General features: G+C 58.1%; 15 non-coding genes across 15 annotated transcripts; all 15 read right to left on the minus strand.

The window, feature by feature from the left end:
- Window positions 1–631: 631 nt before the first annotated feature.
- trnay-gua (transfer RNA tyrosine (anticodon GUA)) lies at window positions 632–721 on the minus strand. Its single transcript is given in 2 exon segments — window positions 632–667; window positions 685–721. It is a non-coding gene; the product is annotated as a tRNA-Tyr (tRNA).
- A 1,176-nt stretch (window positions 722–1,897) lies between these two features.
- On the minus strand, window positions 1,898–1,987 carry trnay-gua (transfer RNA tyrosine (anticodon GUA)). Its single transcript is given in 2 exon segments — window positions 1,898–1,933; window positions 1,951–1,987. It is a non-coding gene; the product is annotated as a tRNA-Tyr (tRNA).
- Window positions 1,988–3,163: 1,176 nt separating this feature from the next.
- On the minus strand, window positions 3,164–3,253 carry trnay-gua (transfer RNA tyrosine (anticodon GUA)). Its single transcript is given in 2 exon segments — window positions 3,164–3,199; window positions 3,217–3,253. It is a non-coding gene; the product is annotated as a tRNA-Tyr (tRNA).
- A 1,176-nt stretch (window positions 3,254–4,429) lies between these two features.
- On the minus strand, window positions 4,430–4,519 carry trnay-gua (transfer RNA tyrosine (anticodon GUA)). Its single transcript is given in 2 exon segments — window positions 4,430–4,465; window positions 4,483–4,519. It is a non-coding gene; the product is annotated as a tRNA-Tyr (tRNA).
- A 1,176-nt stretch (window positions 4,520–5,695) lies between these two features.
- Window positions 5,696–5,785, minus strand: trnay-gua (transfer RNA tyrosine (anticodon GUA)). Its single transcript is given in 2 exon segments — window positions 5,696–5,731; window positions 5,749–5,785. It is a non-coding gene; the product is annotated as a tRNA-Tyr (tRNA).
- A 1,176-nt stretch (window positions 5,786–6,961) lies between these two features.
- Window positions 6,962–7,051, minus strand: trnay-gua (transfer RNA tyrosine (anticodon GUA)). Its single transcript is given in 2 exon segments — window positions 6,962–6,997; window positions 7,015–7,051. It is a non-coding gene; the product is annotated as a tRNA-Tyr (tRNA).
- A 1,406-nt stretch (window positions 7,052–8,457) lies between these two features.
- Window positions 8,458–8,547, minus strand: trnay-gua (transfer RNA tyrosine (anticodon GUA)). The gene is given in 2 exon segments: window positions 8,458–8,493; window positions 8,511–8,547. It is a non-coding gene; the product is annotated as a tRNA-Tyr (tRNA).
- Window positions 8,548–9,723: 1,176 nt separating this feature from the next.
- trnay-gua (transfer RNA tyrosine (anticodon GUA)) lies at window positions 9,724–9,813 on the minus strand. Its single transcript is given in 2 exon segments — window positions 9,724–9,759; window positions 9,777–9,813. It is a non-coding gene; the product is annotated as a tRNA-Tyr (tRNA).
- A 1,176-nt stretch (window positions 9,814–10,989) lies between these two features.
- Window positions 10,990–11,079, minus strand: trnay-gua (transfer RNA tyrosine (anticodon GUA)). Its single transcript is given in 2 exon segments — window positions 10,990–11,025; window positions 11,043–11,079. It is a non-coding gene; the product is annotated as a tRNA-Tyr (tRNA).
- A 1,176-nt stretch (window positions 11,080–12,255) lies between these two features.
- Window positions 12,256–12,345, minus strand: trnay-gua (transfer RNA tyrosine (anticodon GUA)). Its single transcript is given in 2 exon segments — window positions 12,256–12,291; window positions 12,309–12,345. It is a non-coding gene; the product is annotated as a tRNA-Tyr (tRNA).
- A 1,406-nt stretch (window positions 12,346–13,751) lies between these two features.
- trnay-gua (transfer RNA tyrosine (anticodon GUA)) lies at window positions 13,752–13,841 on the minus strand. The gene is given in 2 exon segments: window positions 13,752–13,787; window positions 13,805–13,841. It is a non-coding gene; the product is annotated as a tRNA-Tyr (tRNA).
- Window positions 13,842–15,017: 1,176 nt separating this feature from the next.
- On the minus strand, window positions 15,018–15,107 carry trnay-gua (transfer RNA tyrosine (anticodon GUA)). Its single transcript is given in 2 exon segments — window positions 15,018–15,053; window positions 15,071–15,107. It is a non-coding gene; the product is annotated as a tRNA-Tyr (tRNA).
- Window positions 15,108–16,283: 1,176 nt separating this feature from the next.
- On the minus strand, window positions 16,284–16,373 carry trnay-gua (transfer RNA tyrosine (anticodon GUA)). The gene is given in 2 exon segments: window positions 16,284–16,319; window positions 16,337–16,373. It is a non-coding gene; the product is annotated as a tRNA-Tyr (tRNA).
- Window positions 16,374–17,549: 1,176 nt separating this feature from the next.
- Window positions 17,550–17,639, minus strand: trnay-gua (transfer RNA tyrosine (anticodon GUA)). The gene is given in 2 exon segments: window positions 17,550–17,585; window positions 17,603–17,639. It is a non-coding gene; the product is annotated as a tRNA-Tyr (tRNA).
- Window positions 17,640–18,815: 1,176 nt separating this feature from the next.
- Window positions 18,816–18,905, minus strand: trnay-gua (transfer RNA tyrosine (anticodon GUA)). Its single transcript is given in 2 exon segments — window positions 18,816–18,851; window positions 18,869–18,905. It is a non-coding gene; the product is annotated as a tRNA-Tyr (tRNA).
- Between the last annotated feature and the right edge of the window lie 776 nt (window positions 18,906–19,681).

Raw genomic sequence — 19,681 nt, forward strand, 5'->3', positions numbered from 1 at the left:
TGCACTCGCAGTTTTAAAAGCAAGTGGAGAATGCGAGCATCGATCCCACTACCTCACGCGTGCGCTCCAACAGTTGAACTAATCCCCCGGTAGGTGAGCCGGCCACGCTTTCGCTCCTTCCGCAGTGGATCCTGAGCAGCCACGCTCCAGGATGTGCAGGAAATCCTCTCACCCGTCGGACGGCTGAGACCAAACATTGCTGATGCCTGTCTCGCTGAAAGAACCAACTTGTCGGAGGAGCGGCAGCGGCAGCTGGTGGACTCAGGCGAGGCGGAAGGCCCCGTGGACGAGGAAAGAAGTGCTGAGGCGATGGCGATTGCTGATTGGAGGTGGAAACGACTTCAGCCTTGGCGCAGCCACCACGAGCGTGAGGTGACGTCGCAGGGCCCCGCCTGACTGATAGAAGACTTCATTTGGTTGCAGTGAGCACAAAGTGCTTTCATGCGTTTGTGTCGAAAACGAGGCACCCTGCTGGCCGTCAGCTGCAGCCGCAGCAAGGAGACAGCTGGCTGGCTGGTTGCAGAGGGGGAAGGGCGTGTGCCGACGTGTCGCCTTTTCAGCTCATCTGTGTTGCTGTGGCCCGCGTGCTGGTGGATGCTGACTGTTTGCAAAAAGCAGCAGGGTGGGGGGCTACTTCGAGCCGGAATTGAACCGGCGACCTAAGGATGACAGGTTTGCGACACACTACAGTCCTCCGCTCTACCAGCTGAGCTATCGAAGGAGAGCCCAGTAGAGGCTCTCCCTTGCTGATGCTTTGCCGCGCTCCTCCACTAATGCGACGCCGTTGCCTCCCTGAAAATCTGTCACTCTGGCAGATCCTGAGCCACTGGCTGATCTCCACAGCTTCGGCCTGTGCTGGCATGAAGAAATCGTCTCGAGTGCTGATCCGAAACTGCCAGATTCTGCCGGTACAGTACCTGACTCGCAGCTTCGTGTACATGTCAGGTTAGGGTTTGGGCCGCAGCTTACCGACTGGTTCAAGTTGCCTCCAAACACGTCCAGGACGTGCCCGCTGACCTCAGGCGACTCACCCACCACCGGTGTGATCCTTTCAAGGTGCTGACTTGCACCCCGCAGGGAAAAAACATCAACGCCGCAGGCGTTTCCCTTCACTGCGCAGCTCGACTTCCTTCCTACGCTGCACCCTGAAACAGCAGGACCTGCCTGTCGCTCACGCGTGAAGCTTTTGATCTTTCGGGACCACTCTCAGGGAGGCGGCGTACGCAAACGGTATTCCGTCTGCTGCAGACCAGCTGAGTGAGTGGGTGCACTCGCAGTTTTAAAAGCAAGTGGAGAATGCGGGCATCGATCCCACTACCTCACGCGTGCGCTCCAACAGTTGAACTAATCCCCCGGTAGGTGAGCCGGCCACGCTTTCGCTCCTTCCGCAGTGGATCCTGAGCAGCCACGCTCCAGGATGTGCAGGAAATCCTCTCACCCGTCGGACGGCTGAGACCAAACAGTGCTGATGCCTGTCTCGCTGAAAGAACCAACTTGTCGGAGGAGCGGCAGCGGCAGCTGGTGGACTCAGGCGAGGCGGAAGGCCCCGTGGACGAGGAAAGAAGTGCTGAGGCGATGGCGATTGCTGATTGGAGGTGGAAACGACTTCAGCCTTGGCGCAGCCACCACGAGCGTGAGGTGACGTCGCAGGGCCCCGCCTGACTGATAGAAGACTTCATTTGGTTGCAGTGAGCACAAAGTGCTTTCATGCGTTTGTGTCGAAAACGAGGCACCCTGCTGGCCGTCAGCTGCAGCCGCAGCAAGGAGACAGCTGGCTGGCTGGTTGCAGAGGGGGAAGGGCGTGTGCCGACGTGTCGCCTTTTCAGCTCATCTGTGTTGCTGTGGCCCGCGTGCTGGTGGATGCTGACTGTTTGCAAAAAGCAGCAGGGTGGGGGGCTACTTCGAGCCGGAATTGAACCGGCGACCTAAGGATGACAGGTTTGCGACACACTACAGTCCTCCGCTCTACCAGCTGAGCTATCGAAGGAGAGCCCAGTAGAGGCTCTCCCTTGCTGATGCTTTGCCGCGCTCCTCCACTAATGCGACGCCGTTGCCTCCCTGAAAATCTGTCACTCTGGCAGATCCTGAGCCACTGGCTGATCTCCACAGCTTCGGCCTGTGCTGGCATGAAGAAATCGTCTCGAGTGCTGATCCGAAACTGCCAGATTCTGCCGGTACAGTACCTGACTCGCAGCTTCGTGTACATGTCAGGTTAGGGTTTGGGCCGCAGCTTACCGACTGGTTCAAGTTGCCTCCAAACACGTCCAGGACGTGCCCGCTGACCTCAGGCGACTCACCCACCACCGGTGTGATCCTTTCAAGGTGCTGACTTGCACCCCGCAGGGAAAAAACATCAACGCCGCAGGCGTTTCCCTTCACTGCGCAGCTCGACTTCCTTCCTACGCTGCACCCTGAAACAGCAGGACCTGCCTGTCGCTCACGCGTGAAGCTTTTGATCTTTCGGGACCACTCTCAGGGAGGCGGCGTACGCAAACGGTATTCCGTCTGCTGCAGACCAGCTGAGTGAGTGGGTGCACTCGCAGTTTTAAAAGCAAGTGGAGAATGCGGGCATCGATCCCACTACCTCACGCGTGCGCTCCAACAGTTGAACTAATCCCCCGGTAGGTGAGCCGGCCACGCTTTCGCTCCTTCCGCAGTGGATCCTGAGCAGCCACGCTCCAGGATGTGCAGGAAATCCTCTCACCCGTCGGACGGCTGAGACCAAACATTGCTGATGCCTGTCTCGCTGAAAGAACCAACTTGTCGGAGGAGCGGCAGCGGCAGCTGGTGGACTCAGGCGAGGCGGAAGGCCCCGTGGACGAGGAAAGAAGTGCTGAGGCGATGGCGATTGCTGATTGGAGGTGGAAACGACTTCAGCCTTGGCGCAGCCACCACGAGCGTGAGGTGACGTCGCAGGGCCCCGCCTGACTGATAGAAGACTTCATTTGGTTGCAGTGAGCACAAAGTGCTTTCATGCGTTTGTGTCGAAAACGAGGCACCCTGCTGGCCGTCAGCTGCAGCCGCAGCAAGGAGACAGCTGGCTGGCTGGTTGCAGAGGGGGAAGGGCGTGTGCCGACGTGTCGCCTTTTCAGCTCATCTGTGTTGCTGTGGCCCGCGTGCTGGTGGATGCTGACTGTTTGCAAAAAGCAGCAGGGTGGGGGGCTCCTTCGAGCCGGAATTGAACCGGCGACCTAAGGATGACAGGTTTGCGACACACTACAGTCCTCCGCTCTACCAGCTGAGCTATCGAAGGAGAGCCCAGCAGTGGCTCTCCCTTGCTGATGCTTTGCCGCGCTCCTCCACTAATGCGACGCCGTTGCCTCCCTGAAAATCTGTCACTCTGGCAGATCCTGAGCCACTGGCTGATCTCCACAGCTTCGGCCTGTGCTGGCATGAAGAAATCGTCTCGAGTGCTGATCCGAAACTGCCAGATTCTGCCGGTACAGTACCTGACTCGCAGCTTCGTGTACATGTCAGGTTAGGGTTTGGGCCGCAGCTTACCGACTGGTTCAAGTTGCCTCCAAACACGTCCAGGACGTGCCCGCTGACCTCAGGCGACTCACCCACCACCGGTGTGATCCTTTCAAGGTGCTGACTTGCACCCCGCAGGGAAAAAACATCAACGCCGCAGGCGTTTCCCTTCACTGCGCAGCTCGACTTCCTTCCTACGCTGCACCCTGAAACAGCAGGACCTGCCTGTCGCTCACGCGTGAAGCTTTTGATCTTTCGGGACCACTCTCAGGGAGGCGGCGTACGCAAACGGTATTCCGTCTGCTGCAGACCAGCTGAGTGAGTGGGTGCACTCGCAGTTTTAAAAGCAAGTGGAGAATGCGAGCATCGATCCCACTACCTCACGCGTGCGCTCCAACAGTTGAACTAATCCCCCGGTAGGTGAGCCGGCCACGCTTTCGCTCCTTCCGCAGTGGATCCTGAGCAGCCACGCTCCAGGATGTGCAGGAAATCCTCTCACCCGTCGGACGGCTGAGACCAAACATTGCTGATGCCTGTCTCGCTGAAAGAACCAACTTGTCGGAGGAGCGGCAGCGGCAGCTGGTGGACTCAGGCGAGGCGGAAGGCCCCGTGGACGAGGAAAGAAGTGCTGAGGCGATGGCGATTGCTGATTGGAGGTGGAAACGACTTCAGCCTTGGCGCAGCCACCACGAGCGTGAGGTGACGTCGCAGGGCCCCGCCTGACTGATAGAAGACTTCATTTGGTTGCAGTGAGCACAAAGTGCTTTCATGCGTTTGTGTCGAAAACGAGGCACCCTGCTGGCCGTCAGCTGCAGCCGCAGCAAGGAGACAGCTGGCTGGCTGGTTGCAGAGGGGGAAGGGCGTGTGCCGACGTGTCGCCTTTTCAGCTCATCTGTGTTGCTGTGGCCCGCGTGCTGGTGGATGCTGACTGTTTGCAAAAAGCAGCAGGGTGGGGGGCTACTTCGAGCCGGAATTGAACCGGCGACCTAAGGATGACAGGTTTGCGACACACTACAGTCCTCCGCTCTACCAGCTGAGCTATCGAAGGAGAGCCCAGTAGAGGCTCTCCCTTGCTGATGCTTTGCCGCGCTCCTCCACTAATGCGACGCCGTTGCCTCCCTGAAAATCTGTCACTCTGGCAGATCCTGAGCCACTGGCTGATCTCCACAGCTTCGGCCTGTGCTGGCATGAAGAAATCGTCTCGAGTGCTGATCCGAAACTGCCAGATTCTGCCGGTACAGTACCTGACTCGCAGCTTCGTGTACATGTCAGGTTAGGGTTTGGGCCGCAGCTTACCGACTGGTTCAAGTTGCCTCCAAACACGTCCAGGACGTGCCCGCTGACCTCAGGCGACTCACCCACCACCGGTGTGATCCTTTCAAGGTGCTGACTTGCACCCCGCAGGGAAAAAACATCAACGCCGCAGGCGTTTCCCTTCACTGCGCAGCTCGACTTCCTTCCTACGCTGCACCCTGAAACAGCAGGACCTGCCTGTCGCTCACGCGTGAAGCTTTTGATCTTTCGGGACCACTCTCAGGGAGGCGGCGTACGCAAACGGTATTCCGTCTGCTGCAGACCAGCTGAGTGAGTGGGTGCACTCGCAGTTTTAAAAGCAAGTGGAGAATGCGGGCATCGATCCCACTACCTCACGCGTGCGCTCCAACAGTTGAACTAATCCCCCGGTAGGTGAGCCGGCCACGCTTTCGCTCCTTCCGCAGTGGATCCTGAGCAGCCACGCTCCAGGATGTGCAGGAAATCCTCTCACCCGTCGGACGGCTGAGACCAAACATTGCTGATGCCTGTCTCGCTGAAAGAACCAACTTGTCGGAGGAGCGGCAGCGGCAGCTGGTGGACTCAGGCGAGGCGGAAGGCCCCGTGGACGAGGAAAGAAGTGCTGAGGCGATGGCGATTGCTGATTGGAGGTGGAAACGACTTCAGCCTTGGCGCAGCCACCACGAGCGTGAGGTGACGTCGCAGGGCCCCGCCTGACTGATAGAAGACTTCATTTGGTTGCAGTGAGCACAAAGTGCTTTCATGCGTTTGTGTCGAAAACGAGGCACCCTGCTGGCCGTCAGCTGCAGCCGCAGCAAGGAGACAGCTGGCTGGCTGGTTGCAGAGGGGGAAGGGCGTGTGCCGACGTGTCGCCTTTTCAGCTCATCTGTGTTGCTGTGGCCCGCGTGCTGGTGGATGCTGACTGTTTGCAAAAAGCAGCAGGGTGGGGGGCTCCTTCGAGCCGGAATTGAACCGGCGACCTAAGGATGACAGGTTTGCGACACACTACAGTCCTCCGCTCTACCAGCTGAGCTATCGAAGGAGAGCCCAGCAGTGGCTCTCCCTTGCTGATGCTTTGCCGCGCTCCTCCACTAATGCGACGCCGTTGCCTCCCTGAAAATCTGTCACTCTGGCAGATCCTGAGCCACTGGCTGATCTCCACAGCTTCGGCCTGTGCTGGCATGAAGAAATCGTCTCGAGTGCTGATCCGAAACTGCCAGATTCTGCCGGTACAGTACCTGACTCGCAGCTTCGTGTACATGTCAGGTTAGGGTTTGGGCCGCAGCTTACCGACTGGTTCAAGTTGCCTCCAAACACGTCCAGGACGTGCCCGCTGACCTCAGGCGACTCACCCACCACCGGTGTGATCCTTTCAAGGTGCTGACTTGCACCCCGCAGGGAAAAAACATCAACGCCGCAGGCGTTTCCCTTCACTGCGCAGCTCGACTTCCTTCCTACGCTGCACCCTGAAACAGCAGGACCTGCCTGTCGCTCACGCGTGAAGCTTTTGATCTTTCGGGACCACTCTCAGGGAGGCGGCGTACGCAAACGGTATTCCGTCTGCTGCAGACCAGCTGAGTGAGTGGGTGCACTTGCAGTTTTAAAAGCAAGTGGAGAATGCGAGCATCGATCCCACTACCTCACGCGTGCGCTCCAACAGTTGAACTAATCCCCCGGTAGGTGAGCCGGCCACGCTTTCGCTCCTTCCGCAGTGGATCCTGAGCAGCCACGCTCCAGGATGTGCAGGAAATCCTCTCACCCGTCGGACGGCTGAGACCAAACAGTGCTGATGCCTGTCTCGCTGAAAGAACCAACTTGTCGGAGGAGCGGCAGCGGCAGCTGGTGGACTCAGGCGAGGCGGAAGGCCCCGTGGACGAGGAAAGAAGTGCTGAGGCGATGGCGATTGCTGATTGGAGGTGGAAACGACTTCAGCCTTGGCGCAGCCACCACGAGCGTGAGGTGACGTCGCAGGGCCCCGCCTGACTGATAGAAGACTTCATTTGGTTGCAGTGAGCACAAAGTGCTTTCATGCGTTTGTGTCGAAAACGAGGCACCCTGCTGGCCGTCAGCTGCAGCCGCAGCAAGGAGACAGCTGGCTGGCTGGTTGCAGAGGGGGAAGGGCGTGTGCCGACGTGTCGCCTTTTCAGCTCATCTGTGTTGCTGTGGCCCGCGTGCTGGTGGATGCTGACTGTTTGCAAAAAGCAGCAGGGTGGGGGGCTCCTTCGAGCCGGAATTGAACCGGCGACCTAAGGATGACAGGTTTGCGACACACTACAGTCCTCCGCTCTACCAGCTGAGCTATCGAAGGAGAGCCCAGCAGTGGCTCTCCCTTGCTGATGCTTTGCCGCGCTCCTCCACTAATGCGACGCCGTTGCCTCCCTGAAAATCTGTCACTCTGGCAGATCCTGAGCCACTGGCTGATCTCCACAGCTTCGGCCTGTGCTGGCATGAAGAAATCGTCTCGAGTGCTGATCCGAAACTGCCAGATTCTGCCGGTACAGTACCTGACTCGCAGCTTCGTGTACATGTCAGGTTAGGGTTTGGGCCGCAGCTTACCGACTGGTTCAAGTTGCCTCCAAACACGTCCAGGACGTGCCCGCTGACCTCAGGCGACTCACCCACCACCGGTGTGATCCTTTCAAGGTGCTGACTTGCACCCCGCAGGGAAAAAACATCAACGCCGCAGGCGTTTCCCTTCACTGCGCAGCTCGACTTCCTTCCTACGCTGCACCCTGAAACAGCAGGACCTGCCTGTCGCTCACGCGTGAAGCTTTTGATCTTTCGGGACCACTCTCAGGGAGGCGGCGTACGCAAACGGTATTCCGTCTGCTGCAGACCAGCTGAGTGAGTGGGTGCACTCGCAGTTTTAAAAGCAAGTGGAGAATGCGAGCATCGATCCCACTACCTCACGCGTGCGCTCCAACAGTTGAACTAATCCCCCGGTAGGTGAGCCGGCCACGCTTTCGCTCCTTCCGCAGTGGATCCTGAGCAGCCACGCTCCAGGATGTGCAGGAAATCCTCTCACCCGTCGGACGGCTGAGACCAAACAGTGCTGATGCCTGTCTCGCTGAAAGAACCAACTTGTCGGAGGAGCGGCAGCGGCAGCTGGTGGACTCAGGCGAGGCGGAAGGCCCCGTGGACGAGGAAAGAAGTGCTGAGGCGATGGCGATTGCTGATTGGAGGTGGAAACGACTTCAGCCTTGGCGCAGCCACCACGAGCGTGAGGTGACGTCGCAGGGCCCCGCCTGACTGATAGAAGACTTCATTTGGTTGCAGTGAGCACAAAGTGCTTTCATGCGTTTGTGTCGAAAACGAGGCACCCTGCTCAGGGGGCCCATACAGACGTTTTTTTGGGCTCTGCTGATGCCTCAGCCAAATATATGTATATATACAAGATTGAAAAAATGCACAGGATTGTAAAGGACAAGAATAAAGTCGAATCTGTGTTTGTAAATATGGACATATGTATGGCATGATCCAATGTACAGACCATCAAATCATTTATGAATAAAGTATATTTTTGAAATAAAAAAAAAAGAAAACGAGGCACCCTGCTGGCCGTCAGCTGCAGCCGCAGCAAGGAGACAGCTGGCTGGCTGGTTGCAGAGGGGGAAGGGCGTGTGCCGACGTGTCGCCTTTTCAGCTCATCTGTGTTGCTGTGGCCCGCGTGCTGGTGGATGCTGACTGTTTGCAAAAAGCAGCAGGGTGGGGGGCTCCTTCGAGCCGGAATTGAACCGGCGACCTAAGGATGACAGGTTTGCGACACACTACAGTCCTCCGCTCTACCAGCTGAGCTATCGAAGGAGAGCCCAGCAGTGGCTCTCCCTTGCTGATGCTTTGCCGCGCTCCTCCACTAATGCGACGCCGTTGCCTCCCTGAAAATCTGTCACTCTGGCAGATCCTGAGCCACTGACTGATCTCCACAGCTTCGGCCTGTGCTGGCATGAAGAAATCGTCTCGAGTGCTGATCCGAAACTGCCAGATTCTGCCGGTACAGTACCTGACTCGCAGCTTCGTGTACATGTCAGGTTAGGGTTTGGGCCGCAGCTTACCGACTGGTTCAAGTTGCCTCCAAACACGTCCAGGACGTGCCCGCTGACCTCAGGCGACTCACCCACCACCGGTGTGATCCTTTCAAGGTGCTGACTTGCACCCCGCAGGGAAAAAACATCAACGCCGCAGGCGTTTCCCTTCACTGCGCAGCTCGACTTCCTTCCTACGCTGCACCCTGAAACAGCAGGACCTGCCTGTCGCTCACGCGTGAAGCTTTTGATCTTTCGGGACCACTCTCAGGGAGGCGGCGTACGCAAACGGTATTCCGTCTGCTGCAGACCAGCTGAGTGAGTGGGTGCACTCGCAGTTTTAAAAGCAAGTGGAGAATGCGAGCATCGATCCCACTACCTCACGCGTGCGCTCCAACAGTTGAACTAATCCCCCGGTAGGTGAGCCGGCCACGCTTTCGCTCCTTCCGCAGTGGATCCTGAGCAGCCACGCTCCAGGATGTGCAGGAAATCCTCTCACCCGTCGGACGGCTGAGACCAAACAGTGCTGATGCCTGTCTCGCTGAAAGAACCAACTTGTCGGAGGAGCGGCAGCGGCAGCTGGTGGACTCAGGCGAGGCGGAAGGCCCCGTGGACGAGGAAAGAAGTGCTGAGGCGATGGCGATTGCTGATTGGAGGTGGAAACGACTTCAGCCTTGGCGCAGCCACCACGAGCGTGAGGTGACGTCGCAGGGCCCCGCCTGACTGATAGAAGACTTCATTTGGTTGCAGTGAGCACAAAGTGCTTTCATGCGTTTGTGTCGAAAACGAGGCACCCTGCTGGCCGTCAGCTGCAGCCGCAGCAAGGAGACAGCTGGCTGGCTGGTTGCAGAGGGGGAAGGGCGTGTGCCGACGTGTCGCCTTTTCAGCTCATCTGTGTTGCTGTGGCCCGCGTGCTGGTGGATGCTGACTGTTTGCAAAAAGCAGCAGGGTGGGGGGCTACTTCGAGCCGGAATTGAACCGGCGACCTAAGGATGACAGGTTTGCGACACACTACAGTCCTCCGCTCTACCAGCTGAGCTATCGAAGGAGAGCCCAGTAGAGGCTCTCCCTTGCTGATGCTTTGCCGCGCTCCTCCACTAATGCGACGCCGTTGCCTCCCTGAAAATCTGTCACTCTGGCAGATCCTGAGCCACTGGCTGATCTCCACAGCTTCGGCCTGTGCTGGCATGAAGAAATCGTCTCGAGTGCTGATCCGAAACTGCCAGATTCTGCCGGTACAGTACCTGACTCGCAGCTTCGTGTACATGTCAGGTTAGGGTTTGGGCTGCAGCTTACCGACTGGTTCAAGTTGCCTCCAAACACATCCAGGACGTGCCCGCTGACCTCAGGCGACTCACCCACCACCGGTGTGATCCTTTCAAGGTGCTGACTTGCACCCCGCAGGGAAAAAACATCAACGCCGCAGGCGTTTCCCTTCACTGCGCAGCTCGACTTCCTTCCTACGCTGCACCCTGAAACAGCAGGACCTGCCTGTCGCTCACGCGTGAAGCTTTTGATCTTTCGGGACCACTCTCAGGGAGGCGGCGTACGCAAACGGTATTCCGTCTGCTGCAGACCAGCTGAGTGAGTGGGTGCACTCGCAGTTTTAAAAGCAAGTGGAGAATGCGAGCATCGATCCCACTACCTCACGCGTGCGCTCCAACAGTTGAACTAATCCCCCGGTAGGTGAGCCGGCCACGCTTTCGCTCCTTCCGCAGTGGATCCTGAGCAGCCACGCTCCAGGATGTGCAGGAAATCCTCTCACCCGTCGGACGGCTGAGACCAAACAGTGCTGATGCCTGTCTCGCTGAAAGAACCAACTTGTCGGAGGAGCGGCAGCGGCAGCTGGTGGACTCAGGCGAGGCGGAAGGCCCCGTGGACGAGGAAAGAAGTGCTGAGGCGATGGCGATTGCTGATTGGAGGTGGAAACGACTTCAGCCTTGGCGCAGCCACCACGAGCGTGAGGTGACGTCGCAGGGCCCCGCCTGACTGATAGAAGACTTCATTTGGTTGCAGTGAGCACAAAGTGCTTTCATGCGTTTGTGTCGAAAACGAGGCACCCTGCTGGCCGTCAGCTGCAGCCGCAGCAAGGAGACAGCTGGCTGGCTGGTTGCAGAGGGGGAAGGGCGTGTGCCGACGTGTCGCCTTTTCAGCTCATCTGTGTTGCTGTGGCCCGCGTGCTGGTGGATGCTGACTGTTTGCAAAAAGCAGCAGGGTCGGGGGCTACTTCGAGCCGGAATTGAACCGGCGACCTAAGGATGACAGGTTTGCGACACACTACAGTCCTCCGCTCTACCAGCTGAGCTATCGAAGGAGAGCCCAGCCGTGGCTCTCCCTTGCTGATGCTTTGCCGCGCTCCTCCACTAATGCGACGCCGTTGCCTCCCTGAAAATCTGTCACTCTGGCAGATCCTGAGCCACTGGCTGATCTCCACAGCTTCGGCCTGTGCTGGCATGAAGAAATCGTCTCGAGTGCTGATCCGAAACTGCCAGATTCTGCCGGTACAGTACCTGACTCGCAGCTTCGTGTACATGTCAGGTTAGGGTTTGGGCCGCAGCTTACCGACTGGTTCAAGTTGCCTCCAAACACGTCCAGGACGTGCCCGCTGACCTCAGGCGACTCACCCACCACCGGTGTGATCCTTTCAAGGTGCTGACTTGCACCCCGCAGGGAAAAAACATCAACGCCGCAGGCGTTTCCCTTCACTGCGCAGCTCGACTTCCTTCCTACGCTGCACCCTGAAACAGCAGGACCTGCCTGTCGCTCACGCGTGAAGCTTTTGATCTTTCGGGACCACTCTCAGGGAGGCGGCGTACGCAAACGGTATTCCGTCTGCTGCAGACCAGCTGAGTGAGTGGGTGCACTCGCAGTTTTAAAAGCAAGTGGAGAATGCGGGCATCGATCCCACTACCTCACGCGTGCGCTCCAACAGTTGAACTAATCCCCCGGTAGGTGAGCCGGCCACGCTTTCGCTCCTTCCGCAGTGGATCCTGAGCAGCCACGCTCCAGGATGTGCAGGAAATCCTCTCACCCGTCGGACGGCTGAGACCAAACATTGCTGATGCCTGTCTCGCTGAAAGAACCAACTTGTCGGAGGAGCGGCAGCGGCAGCTGGTGGACTCAGGCGAGGCGGAAGGCCCCGTGGACGAGGAAAGAAGTGCTGAGGCGATGGCGATTGCTGATTGGAGGTGGAAACGACTTCAGCCTTGGCGCAGCCACCACGAGCGTGAGGTGACGTCGCAGGGCCCCGCCTGACTGATAGAAGACTTCATTTGGTTGCAGTGAGCACAAAGTGCTTTCATGCGTTTGTGTCGAAAACGAGGCACCCTGCTGGCCGTCAGCTGCAGCCGCAGCAAGGAGACAGCTGGCTGGCTGGTTGCAGAGGGGGAAGGGCGTGTGCCGACGTGTCGCCTTTTCAGCTCATCTGTGTTGCTGTGGCCCGCGTGCTGGTGGATGCTGACTGTTTGCAAAAAGCAGCAGGGTGGGGGGCTCCTTCGAGCCGGAATTGAACCGGCGACCTAAGGATGACAGGTTTGCGACACACTACAGTCCTCCGCTCTACCAGCTGAGCTATCGAAGGAGAGCCCAGCAGTGGCTCTCCCTTGCTGATGCTTTGCCGCGCTCCTCCACTAATGCGACGCCGTTGCCTCCCTGAAAATCTGTCACTCTGGCAGATCCTGAGCCACTGGCTGATCTCCACAGCTTCGGCCTGTGCTGGCATGAAGAAATCGTCTCGAGTGCTGATCCGAAACTGCCAGATTCTGCCGGTACAGTACCTGACTCGCAGCTTCGTGTACATGTCAGGTTAGGGTTTGGGCCGCAGCTTACCGACTGGTTCAAGTTGCCTCCAAACACGTCCAGGACGTGCCCGCTGACCTCAGGCGACTCACCCACCACCGGTGTGATCCTTTCAAGGTGCTGACTTGCACCCCGCAGGGAAAAAACATCAACGCCGCAGGCGTTTCCCTTCACTGCGCAGCTCGACTTCCTTCCTACGCTGCACCCTGAAACAGCAGGACCTGCCTGTCGCTCACGCGTGAAGCTTTTGATCTTTCGGGACCACTCTCAGGGAGGCGGCGTACGCAAACGGTATTCCGTCTGCTGCAGACCAGCTGAGTGAGTGGGTGCACTCGCAGTTTTAAAAGCAAGTGGAGAATGCGAGCATCGATCCCACTACCTCACGCGTGCGCTCCAACAGTTGAACTAATCCCCCGGTAGGTGAGCCGGCCACGCTTTCGCTCCTTCCGCAGTGGATCCTGAGCAGCCACGCTCCAGGATGTGCAGGAAATCCTCTCACCCGTCGGACGGCTGAGACCAAACAGTGCTGATGCCTGTCTCGCTGAAAGAACCAACTTGTCGGAGGAGCGGCAGCGGCAGCTGGTGGACTCAGGCGAGGCGGAAGGCCCCGTGGACGAGGAAAGAAGTGCTGAGGCGATGGCGATTGCTGATTGGAGGTGGAAACGACTTCAGCCTTGGCGCAGCCACCACGAGCGTGAGGTGACGTCGCAGGGCCCCGCCTGACTGATAGAAGACTTCATTTGGTTGCAGTGAGCACAAAGTGCTTTCATGCGTTTGTGTCGAAAACGAGGCACCCTGCTCAGGGGGCCCATACAGACGTTTTTTTGGGCTCTGCTGATGCCTCAGCCAAATATATGTATATATACAAGATTGAAAAAATGCACAGGATTGTAAAGGACAAGAATAAAGTCGAATCTGTGTTTGTAAATATGGACATATGTATGGCATGATCCAATGTACAGACCATCAAATCATTTATGAATAAAGTATATTTTTGAAATAAAAAAAAAAGAAAACGAGGCACCCTGCTGGCCGTCAGCTGCAGCCGCAGCAAGGAGACAGCTGGCTGGCTGGTTGCAGAGGGGGAAGGGCGTGTGCCGACGTGTCGCCTTTTCAGCTCATCTGTGTTGCTGTGGCCCGCGTGCTGGTGGATGCTGACTGTTTGCAAAAAGCAGCAGGGTGGGGGGCTCCTTCGAGCCGGAATTGAACCGGCGACCTAAGGATGACAGGTTTGCGACACACTACAGTCCTCCGCTCTACCAGCTGAGCTATCGAAGGAGAGCCCAGCAGTGGCTCTCCCTTGCTGATGCTTTGCCGCGCTCCTCCACTAATGCGACGCCGTTGCCTCCCTGAAAATCTGTCACTCTGGCAGATCCTGAGCCACTGACTGATCTCCACAGCTTCGGCCTGTGCTGGCATGAAGAAATCGTCTCGAGTGCTGATCCGAAACTGCCAGATTCTGCCGGTACAGTACCTGACTCGCAGCTTCGTGTACATGTCAGGTTAGGGTTTGGGCCGCAGCTTACCGACTGGTTCAAGTTGCCTCCAAACACGTCCAGGACGTGCCCGCTGACCTCAGGCGACTCACCCACCACCGGTGTGATCCTTTCAAGGTGCTGACTTGCACCCCGCAGGGAAAAAACATCAACGCCGCAGGCGTTTCCCTTCACTGCGCAGCTCGACTTCCTTCCTACGCTGCACCCTGAAACAGCAGGACCTGCCTGTCGCTCACGCGTGAAGCTTTTGATCTTTCGGGACCACTCTCAGGGAGGCGGCGTACGCAAACGGTATTCCGTCTGCTGCAGACCAGCTGAGTGAGTGGGTGCACTCGCAGTTTTAAAAGCAAGTGGAGAATGCGAGCATCGATCCCACTACCTCACGCGTGCGCTCCAACAGTTGAACTAATCCCCCGGTAGGTGAGCCGGCCACGCTTTCGCTCCTTCCGCAGTGGATCCTGAGCAGCCACGCTCCAGGATGTGCAGGAAATCCTCTCACCCGTCGGACGGCTGAGACCAAACAGTGCTGATGCCTGTCTCGCTGAAAGAACCAACTTGTCGGAGGAGCGGCAGCGGCAGCTGGTGGACTCAGGCGAGGCGGAAGGCCCCGTGGACGAGGAAAGAAGTGCTGAGGCGATGGCGATTGCTGATTGGAGGTGGAAACGACTTCAGCCTTGGCGCAGCCACCACGAGCGTGAGGTGACGTCGCAGGGCCCCGCCTGACTGATAGAAGACTTCATTTGGTTGCAGTGAGCACAAAGTGCTTTCATGCGTTTGTGTCGAAAACGAGGCACCCTGCTGGCCGTCAGCTGCAGCCGCAGCAAGGAGACAGCTGGCTGGCTGGTTGCAGAGGGGGAAGGGCGTGTGCCGACGTGTCGCCTTTTCAGCTCATCTGTGTTGCTGTGGCCCGCGTGCTGGTGGATGCTGACTGTTTGCAAAAAGCAGCAGGGTGGGGGGCTACTTCGAGCCGGAATTGAACCGGCGACTTAAGGATGACAGGTTTGCGACACACTACAGTCCTCCGCTCTACCAGCTGAGCTATCGAAGGAGAGCCCAGTAGAGGCTCTCCCTTGCTGATGCTTTGCCGCGCTCCTCCACTAATGCGACGCCGTTGCCTCCCTGAAAATCTGTCACTCTGGCAGATCCTGAGCCACTGGCTGATCTCCACAGCTTCGGCCTGTGCTGGCATGAAGAAATCGTCTCGAGTGCTGATCCGAAACTGCCAGATTCTGCCGGTACAGTACCTGACTCGCAGCTTCGTGTACATGTCAGGTTAGGGTTTGGGCTGCAGCTTACCGACTGGTTCAAGTTGCCTCCAAACACATCCAGGACGTGCCCGCTGACCTCAGGCGACTCACCCACCACCGGTGTGATCCTTTCAAGGTGCTGACTTGCACCCCGCAGGGAAAAAACATCAACGCCGCAGGCGTTTCCCTTCACTGCGCAGCTCGACTTCCTTCCTACGCTGCACCCTGAAACAGCAGGACCTGCCTGTCGCTCACGCGTGAAGCTTTTGATCTTTCGGGACCACTCTCAGGGAGGCGGCGTACGCAAACGGTATTCCGTCTGCTGCAGACCAGCTGAGTGAGTGGGTGCACTCGCAGTTTTAAAAGCAAGTGGAGAATGCGAGCATCGATCCCACTACCTCACGCGTGCGCTCCAACAGTTGAACTAATCCCCCGGTAGGTGAGCCGGCCACGCTTTCGCTCCTTCCGCAGTGGATCCTGAGCAGCCACGCTCCAGGATGTGCAGGAAATCCTCTCACCCGTCGGACGGCTGAGACCAAACAGTGCTGATGCCTGTCTCGCTGAAAGAACCAACTTGTCGGAGGAGCGGCAGCGGCAGCTGGTGGACTCAGGCGAGGCGGAAGGCCCCGTGGACGAGGAAAGAAGTGCTGAGGCGATGGCGATTGCTGATTGGAGGTGGAAACGACTTCAGCCTTGGCGCAGCCACCACGAGCGTGAGGTGACGTCGCAGGGCCCCGCCTGACTGATAGAAGACTTCATTTGGTTGCAGTGAGCACAAAGTGCTTTCATGCGTTTGTGTCGAAAACGAGGCACCCTGCTGGCCGTCAGCTGCAGCCGCAGCAAGGAGACAGCTGGCTGGCTGGTTGCAGAGGGGGAAGGGCGTGTGCCGACGTGTCGCCTTTTCAGCTCATCTGTGTTGCTGTGGCCCGCGTGCTGGTGGATGCTGACTGTTTGCAAAAAGCAGCAGGGTCGGGGGCTACTTCGAGCCGGAATTGAACCGGCGACCTAAGGATGACAGGTTTGCGACACACTACAGTCCTCCGCTCTACCAGCTGAGCTATCGAAGGAGAGCCCAGCCGTGGCTCTCCCTTGCTGATGCTTTGCCGCGCTCCTCCACTAATGCGACGCCGTTGCCTCCCTGAAAATCTGTCACTCTGGCAGATCCTGAGCCACTGGCTGATCTCCACAGCTTCGGCCTGTGCTGGCATGAAGAAATCGTCTCGAGTGCTGATCCGAAACTGCCAGATTCTGCCGGTACAGTACCTGACTCGCAGCTTCGTGTACATGTCAGGTTAGGGTTTGGGCCGCAGCTTACCGACTGGTTCAAGTTGCCTCCAAACACGTCCAGGACGTGCCCGCTGACCTCAGGCGACTCACCCACCACCGGTGTGATCCTTTCAAGGTGCTGACTTGCACCCCGCAGGGAAAAAACATCAACGCCGCAGGCGTTTCCCTTCACTGCGCAGCTCGACTTCCTTCCTACGCTGCACCCTGAAACAGCAGGACCTGCCTGTCGCTCACGCGTGAAGCTTTTGATCTTTCGGGACCACTCTCAGGGAGGCGGCGTACGCAAACGGTATTCCGTCTGCTGCAGACCAGCTGAGTGAGTGGGTGCACTCGCAGTTTTAAAAGCAAGTGGAGAATGCGGGCATCGATCCCACTACCTCACGCGTGCGCTCCAACAGTTGAACTAATCCCCCGGTAGGTGAGCCGGCCACGCTTTCGCTCCTTCCGCAGTGGATCCTGAGCAGCCACGCTCCAGGATGTGCAGGAAATCCTCTCACCCGTCGGACGGCTGAGACCAAACATTGCTGATGCCTGTCTCGCTGAAAGAACCAACTTGTCGGAGGAGCGGCAGCGGCAGCTGGTGGACTCAGGCGAGGCGGAAGGCCCCGTGGACGAGGAAAGAAGTGCTGAGGCGATGGCGATTGCTGATTGGAGGTGGAAACGACTTCAGCCTTGGCGCAGCCACCACGAGCGTGAGGTGACGTCGCAGGGCCCCGCCTGACTGATAGAAGACTTCATTTGGTTGCAGTGAGCACAAAGTGCTTTCATGCGTTTGTGTCGAAAACGAGGCACCCTGCTGGCCGTCAGCTGCAGCCGCAGCAAGGAGACAGCTGGCTGGCTGGTTGCAGAGGGGGAAGGGCGTGTGCCGACGTGTCGCCTTTTCAGCTCATCTGTGTTGCTGTGGCCCGCGTGCTGGTGGATGCTGACTGTTTGCAAAAAGCAGCAGGGTGGGGGGCTCCTTCGAGCCGGAATTGAACCGGCGACCTAAGGATGACAGGTTTGCGACACACTACAGTCCTCCGCTCTACCAGCTGAGCTATCGAAGGAGAGCCCAGCAGTGGCTCTCCCTTGCTGATGCTTTGCCGCGCTCCTCCACTAATGCGACGCCGTTGCCTCCCTGAAAATCTGTCACTCTGGCAGATCCTGAGCCACTGGCTGATCTCCACAGCTTCGGCCTGTGCTGGCATGAAGAAATCGTCTCGAGTGCTGATCCGAAACTGCCAGATTCTGCCGGTACAGTACCTGACTCGCAGCTTCGTGTACATGTCAGGTTAGGGTTTGGGCCGCAGCTTACCGACTGGTTCAAGTTGCCTCCAAACACGTCCAGGACGTGCCCGCTGACCTCAGGCGACTCACCCACCACCGGTGTGATCCTTTCAAGGTGCTGACTTGCACCCCGCAGGGAAAAAACATCAACGCCGCAGGCGTTTCCCTTCACTGCGCAGCTCGACTTCCTTCCTACGCTGCACCCTGAAACAGCAGGACCTGCCTGTCGCTCACGCGTGAAGCTTTTGATCTTTCGGGACCACTCTCAGGGAGGCGGCGTACGCAAACGGTATTCCGTCTGCTGCAGACCAGCTGAGTGAGTGGGTGCACTCGCAGTTTTAAAAGCAAGTGGAGAATGCGAGCATCGATCCCACTACCTCACGCGTGCGCTCCAACAGTTGAACTAATCCCCCGGTAGGTGAGCCGGCCACGCTTTCGCTCCTTCCGCAGTGGATCCTGAGCAGCCACGCTCCAGGATGTGCAGGAAATCCTCTCACCCGTCGGACGGCTGAGACCAAACAGTGCTGATGCCTGTCTCGCTGAAAGAACCAACTTGTCGGAGGAGCGGCAGCGGCAGCTGGTGGACTCAGGCGAGGCGGAAGGCCCCGTGGACGAGGAAAGAAGTGCTGAGGCGATGGCGATTGCTGATTGGAGGTGGAAACGACTTCAGCCTTGGCGCAGCCACCACGAGCGTGAGGTGACGTCGCAGGGCCCCGCCTGACTGATAGAAGACTTCATTTGGTTGCAGTGAGCACAAAGTGCTTTCATGCGTTTGTGTCGAAAACGAGGCACCCTGCTGGCCGTCAGCTGCAGCCGCAGCAAGGAGACAGCTGGCTGGCTGGTTGCAGAGGGGGAAGGGCGTGTGCCGACGTGTCGCCTTTTCAGCTCATCTGTGTTGCTGTGGCCCGCGTGCTGGTGGATGCTGACTGTTTGCAAAAAGCAGCAGGGTGGGGGGCTACTTCGAGCCGGAATTGAACCGGCGACCTAAGGATGACAGGTTTGCGACACACTACAGTCCTCCGCTCTACCAGCTGAGCTATCGAAGGAGAGCCCAGTAGAGGCTCTCCCTTGCTGATGCTTTGCCGCGCTCCTCCACTAATGCGACGCCGTTGCCTCCCTGAAAATCTGTCACTCTGGCAGATCCTGAGCCACTGGCTGATCTCCACAGCTTCGGCCTGTGCTGGCATGAAGAAATCGTCTCGAGTGCTGATCCGAAACTGCCAGATTCTGCCGGTACAGTACCTGACTCGCAGCTTCGTGTACATGTCAGGTTAGGGTTTGGGCTGCAGCTTACCGACTGGTTCAAGTTGCCTCCAAACACGTCCAGGACGTGCCCGCTGACCTCAGGCGACTCACCCACCACCGGTGTGATCCTTTCAAGGTGCTGACTTGCACCCCGCAGGGAAAAAACATCAACGCCGCAGGCGTTTCCCTTCACTGCGCAGCTCGACTTCCTTCCTACGCTGCACCCTGAAACAGCAGGACCTGCCTGTCGCTCACGCGTGAAGCTTTTGATCTTTCGGGACCACTCTCAGGGAGGCGGCGTACGCAAACGGTATTCCGTCTGCTGCAGACCAGCTGAGTGAGTGGGTGCACTCGCAGTTTTAAAAGCAAGTGGAGAATGCGAGCATCGATCCCACTACCTCACGCGTGCGCTCCAACAGTTGAACTAATCCCCCGGTAGGTGAGCCGGCCACGCTTTCGCTCCTTCCGCAGTGGATCCTGAGCAGCCACGCTCCAGGATGTGCAGGAAATCCTCTCACCCGTCGGACGGCTGAGACCAAACAGTGCTGATGCCTGTCTCGCTGAAAGAACCAACTTG

Source organism: Chiloscyllium punctatum, chromosome 5 (assembly GCF_047496795.1).
Source record: "Chiloscyllium punctatum isolate Juve2018m chromosome 5, sChiPun1.3, whole genome shotgun sequence".
Taxonomy (NCBI): Eukaryota; Metazoa; Chordata; class Chondrichthyes; order Orectolobiformes; family Hemiscylliidae; genus Chiloscyllium; species Chiloscyllium punctatum.